This window comes from Neodiprion fabricii, chromosome 4 (assembly GCF_021155785.1).
Source record: "Neodiprion fabricii isolate iyNeoFabr1 chromosome 4, iyNeoFabr1.1, whole genome shotgun sequence".
Taxonomy (NCBI): domain Eukaryota; kingdom Metazoa; phylum Arthropoda; class Insecta; order Hymenoptera; family Diprionidae; genus Neodiprion; species Neodiprion fabricii.
In genome coordinates, this window is record NC_060242.1 from 10,627,747 (window position 1) to 10,633,746 (window position 6,000).

Sequence of the window (6,000 nt, forward strand, 5' to 3'; positions counted from 1 at the left end):
TTGACAGTTGATAAAAGCATTAAGTGTATCTACATTTTTGTTTAGAAGGGCTGCTATCGAGTCAAGAGTTCTGCCCGATTGAGACATGACTGGTGTATCAACAATACAATTCAACTGCTCTCTGATATTTTGAGTACTATTCGATGGCTTGTTACCAAGATTTTTATAACAACAGGGACTAGAGTTTCTACTACTCGTATAGTATCTATAACACCCTGGATGAAAACTTTTTGAGCAGTCTACACACCTTAGTTTTTCACCGGCTACAAGCCGTTTGCACTTAAAGCAAGTGTCAGACATGCAACCGATTTGGTGTAATGAGAAGCAACAATAATACCAGCTCAGAGAAATGTCACAGAGACACGGTAAAAGGTCGTGTAGATACTAACACACCGCATAAATCGAACTCACAGTAGACACACACACGCTGAAGCACACGGGAACAAGCATTGACGTAAACAGGTACTTAAGATTAATTCCAGCTCCAGAGTATTATTTGAGAGAAATTCCCTAGCGGTCGTCCAATGGGAAGAGGGAAGGTAGCGTAGGAGTAGTAAACAGCAAATCGTCCGTCCGTTAACTGCCAAGTCGTTCCAGTCAATAATTTTAGGTTATAGGATACCAGTCTTCAGTTTATTGCCTCATCCCGTAGCTCAAAAGAGAGAGCAACGACGATTTTTAGCTCAAATTTAGCGTGAGCGACGGGCGAGGAAAAAAACCTGGAAGCAGAGCCCGAGAAACGGGCAGGGAACAGCAGAAAATGGGCAGAACGGGAGAGCAACAGAAAGTTAACCAAACAGGTACTCACCGATCCAAGAGAGGGAGAGAGGGAGAGGGAGAGGGAGAGGGAGAGGGAGAGGGAGAGGGAGAGGGAGAGGGAGAGGGAGAGGGAGAGGGAGAGGGAGAGGGAGAGGGAGAGGGAGAGGGAGAGGGAGAGGGAGAGGGAGAGGGAGAGGGAGAGGGAGAGGGAGAGGGAGAGGGAGAGGGAGAGGGAGAGGGAGAGGGAGAGGGAGAGGGAGAGGGAGAGGGAGAGGGAGAGGGAGAGGGAGAGCTGTTTATTTTGTGCCGTGGGACTGAGGTCCCCTAAGAGCACCGTGTAAAAAAAAACGATACAGAAAAATTTAGTAGAAAGGTTACAGGCAATCATGGAAGCTTGAAACTTAAAAGTAAACAGTGAAACAGTAAATATAAGTATTAAAGAATAAGAAGGAAAATAAGTTTTCACATACATAAAAAGTTATACGAGAGAGCGCACAAGACGCACTTACTCTAGATGGAAACTAGAAATAAAGATAAATAAAGATGAATGAAGATAAAATAAAATAATAATAAAATAAAATAAGATATAGTTGTAATAATTAATAATTAATAATTAAATTAAATTATGCTGACTCTACAAGCTTACATACATTGGGGACTAAGCATCACCACCTGCAAGCAATAACGCACGAAAGGCCGTCTTGAAACCTTGCAAGGAAGCTCTCCTCCTGAGGTCTATTGGTAGAGAGTTCCAGAGTGTGCAGGCTGAAACCGCGAACGACTTGCGGAAACACTCCGTACGGAATGGTGGGACCATACAGTCGAGATCAAAGCGCACACGTCGAGTGCCCTGCAAAGCGACGGGAACAGGACGCGCAATAATGTCGAGCAGATAACGCGGTGCTCCAAAAAACCGAGTTGCAAACACAAAGTACCCCAGGAGATAGCGACGTCTTTCCGCCACCTTTAACCAACCCAAGGCCTGAAAATAAGGCGTCATATGCTGATCCCGGCGCACATCAAATATAGACCGCACGGCGCGATTCACTGCCCTCTGCAAGAGAAGGTCCAACTCAAGCGTAATATCCGTAAATAGCAGACAACAATAATCAATATGAGGTAGCACTAGAGACCTCACAAGCACTTCACGAACATCACGGGGCAGTCTACTACGACAAGTACACAGACGGTATACGATGCTGTTAATTCGACGCGAGGTCCGCAGAAAATGCTCACGCCACGACAAAGTGTTCCCGATGATGATACCCAAGCACGACACCGAGCTTGATAGCGGGACAATCACGTCCTTCACACAGATGGGCGGAAGCGCTGACTCCTGAAGGGCACTTACATAGCGCGCGGATCCAATGATGATCGCTTTAGTTTTTGCAGGGTTAAGCCGTAAGCCACGAGACTCAGCCCACTCACAGATGGGAGAGTGGCCAGCAAGCCGATTAACCGCACGCAATGAGAGCAACCGAATATATTAAAGTTGCGAAGCCAACAAATGCGTCCGCAGATCTCTCTTGAAGGTGGAGAAACATTGCAGAGTTGTGATGATAGGAGGAAGGGAATGCCAAAAATAAGATGCAGAAAGAACGAAGGAATTGCGTAATGTGGAGGTACGATGCAAGGGGATGGAAAATGTTAGTGTAGAGTGGAGACGAGTTGGACGAGTCGATGTAGGAGCAAAAGAGAAGAGGTCATAGATGTAGAAAGGGACATTTATTTGGAGAAGCTTGAAAATAAAGATGCCCTTGAAGTAATTTCTGCGATTTGAAACCGTAAGCCAAGATAAGCTATTGCGATATGGGGAGATATGGATGTCACGACGTACTTTGAAAATAAAGCGAAAACAGTTATTGATTAATCGTTCCACTATCAGGTTCTGTTCACCAGTTGAATCGATGTAGGCGAGGCAACAATAATCAGTAAGAGGAAAAACAAGTGCAGTTATAAGCATGATGCGCAATTTCTTCGATAGAAGGTTCTCATTATATTTCAGGCGAAAGAGAGTAAGTTCACCTTGGACGAAATGTGCAAAATGTGCTTGTGCTACGAAAGATTGGATTGCATAATGATGCCCAGGTTGCGAGCGTGCAAGACATAGGGAAGCTCATTTTCCCTGACTCGAATGCGAGGGAGAGTCGAAAAATCAATTTGATTAATGTAAGCACCACTGCCCAAAATCATAACCTTTGACTTCGCAAGGTTTAACCTGAGTCCATTCACCACAGCATAATCAAAGATATAATTCACGTCAAGAGTCAGATCGGATAGAGCACGAGCCAGGTCACTGGGGTAGCAGGTGAGATAAATCTGTGTATCATCCGCATAAGTGAGGTATTGGGTATAGTTCAGACCAATACCAATATCACGGATGAAGATTGAAAAAAGAAGAGGACCAAGAACTGATCCCTGTGGAACACCCATATTAGTGGGGCACCAGGAGGAAACAGCTCCCCTGTCATCAACAACTGCTTGCGATCGTTAAGATAAATATGAGAAAAACCAGGCGAGCACTCCATCCGAGCAACCCAAGAGACGAAGTTTACGTAGAAGTAGGTGATGTGGAACCATGTCAAACGCTTTTCTAAAATCAAAGAGAACAAGCACCGTTATTTTTCTGTCATCAACTGCCTGTCTGATGTCTTGATTAAGCTTAAGCAAAGTAGTTAACGTGCTCTAACCCTTCCTGAAGCCAGATTGAAAGGGATCGGCAAGATCATTGGCATGGAGAAAGTCAGTAATCTGACCGAAAACAATTCGCTCCAGGGCTTTAGAGAGCTCACAGAGGTTTGCGACTGGTCTTGTGTCAGATGGAGACGACGGAGGAACAGTTTTAAGTATTGGGCGAATGAAGGCACGTTTTCATGAAGACGGGAAATGTGACAGACGGAGGCTTGCATTGCACAAATCCAGAAGGCTGTTAGACAGAAGCGGGATAGCTTCACTAATCGCATAGTTAGAGAGTAAGTCGGGGCCCTGGGATAATGAGGAAGAGTGAGGAACACTCAAAACTAATGACAATGAATTAGCGGTTATCTCGGCAAACTCGAACACAGGTTGAGAGGGAGACAGTGGGGGTAGACATAGGGAAGATAGAGAGTCTGGATAGGGAATATCAGAGGTTGAGACAGCAGAATAAAACTGATTCAGGCTATCAGGAGAAAAAAAGGAAAAAGGAGAAGATCCCCTAGCTTTAGTGAGACCGAGAGACGACAGCTCCCTCCAAATTCCAGACGGATCAGAGATCGACGAGATGCGGGAGCAGTAGAAATTATCTCTAGCGATGCGTAATTCAATACAAAGGGCATTGCGATATTGACGGTAGACGGCCATGGACAGTAAATCACCCGTACGCCTAGCTCGGTTATAAAGCGAATTTCTATACTTAATTTTCGATCGTAGTGAATCGGTTAGCCATGGCGCCATCCTTCTTGTTGTGGTCCATTGCTTCAGCGGAGCATGGGTATCAAAAGCCTAAGCGATGGCAGACGAAACACCACGGACCATATTATCAAAGTGATTAGGTGAGGAAAGAGTGGAGAAGGACGGAGCATTTAGTCGGGACAGAGAAGATGACAGCAATGCCAGATAATCTGTCACAACAAAGTGTTTTAGGTCTCTGCGGGCAATCATATGTGCTGGGCGAGGATCGGGTTGAAAATTGTAAGTGAGCTCAAGCAAATCGTGACCAGCGATGAAAGGAGCCGAGGATTTATTAAAAGAAAGGACCTTAGAGGAAGAATCAACTAGGAAGAGATCAAGTAGAGAGTGAGAGGTACTTGCGTGAAAGGTCGCTCCAGCCTCAACAATATGAAGAGCTTGTGTGCTGGCAAATTTACGAAGTGAGCTTGATTCGAAATTATTCTGTAGTAGATTACAGTTAAAGTCGCCAGTTAAGATAATGCTTTGGTAGTTTATGGCAATAGAAGAGAATATGTGCTCAAAATTGTGAAATAAGAAGCCTTTTGGGCGTCGATATATAGTGGCAAACAGAACTGAGCGGTCCTGGGTATTGCGAGTCTCGAAGATCAGATATTCTGGAGCATTAGAGAAATCAGGGGTTGAGAGCGCCAGTAATTTAAAGCGTAACGATTTGTGAATGTAGCAGGCAACCCCACCACCCCTCTTGCCAACTCGATCATTGCGTAAGAGAAAATAATCTGGCAGTTGTACGAGATCGTCTGAAATATTGTCATCAAGCCACGTTTCCGAAATAGATATGATGTGATAAAAGTTAAGAGCAACGTGCGCAATAAAGAACGGAAAATGGCCAAGGAGCGAATTAGCATTAAAGGACGCAACCTTGAGATGTGACATAGATGGTTGCGTTATCATATTCGGCAAAGTCGACTTAGTACATCGCGGTAGTCAGGTTAGTCGATTGAGATCCGACTCGGACTGGAGAATTATAAAATCAGGACAGCCTTCTTTTCGAACCTTGACAACACCCCGATTTGCCCACACATGGCTGAAGTTGAATTCACGGGCTTTGGATTTGGCTAACAGTAGAAGCTTATGGATGTTTGTTGGAAGCAATTCACTAATGTAGATGCGGTCATCACGGTTCATAGAGAAGATATCACGGACGGTAAGGACCCTTCTAGCTGACACTTTTTCTAGGATGAAGTCACGAGTTACCGATGATTTCAGGCGAACCACCAGTGATCTCTTGGACACAGCGCTCGAAGTGGAGTTACGAACGTGAGGATCATTAGGCTGGCGCGTTTTGGGTTTCATGACGCGTGAATCAAGAACGTCACCTAAGAGCTGAGAGACACCCAGAGTGGAGAAGATGGCACTCACAATCTCAGAGTCAGATAAGGAGAGCTCCAATGGTAGACCACGAACAACAAATTCCGTTGTCGTAGATGAAGCTGGTGCAACAGATGCCCGTGGCAAGGATGCATTCGAGGCAATAAAGGAGGCCAAATCTTGCTTAATTGCAGATGTATCTTCGACTTGTCGTTGTTTTATTGAGGAGATCTCCTCAGCCGATACGAGAGCTTGGCATTCAACACCAGCAACTCTCGACAAGATGGTGCTCTGACCAGCTGATAGGCCAGCAACATCCTCACGAATGGTGGAAATTGTTTGGATAACTCCAGCCACTGTGCCTTGAATATCGTCATACAGCTGCATCATGTCATGTTTCAAGGTTTCAATTTTTTGGTCGAGTTTGTCATCAAAGGCAGTAGTGAGGTCCATTTTGAGCTTATCGATTTTTCTATCGAG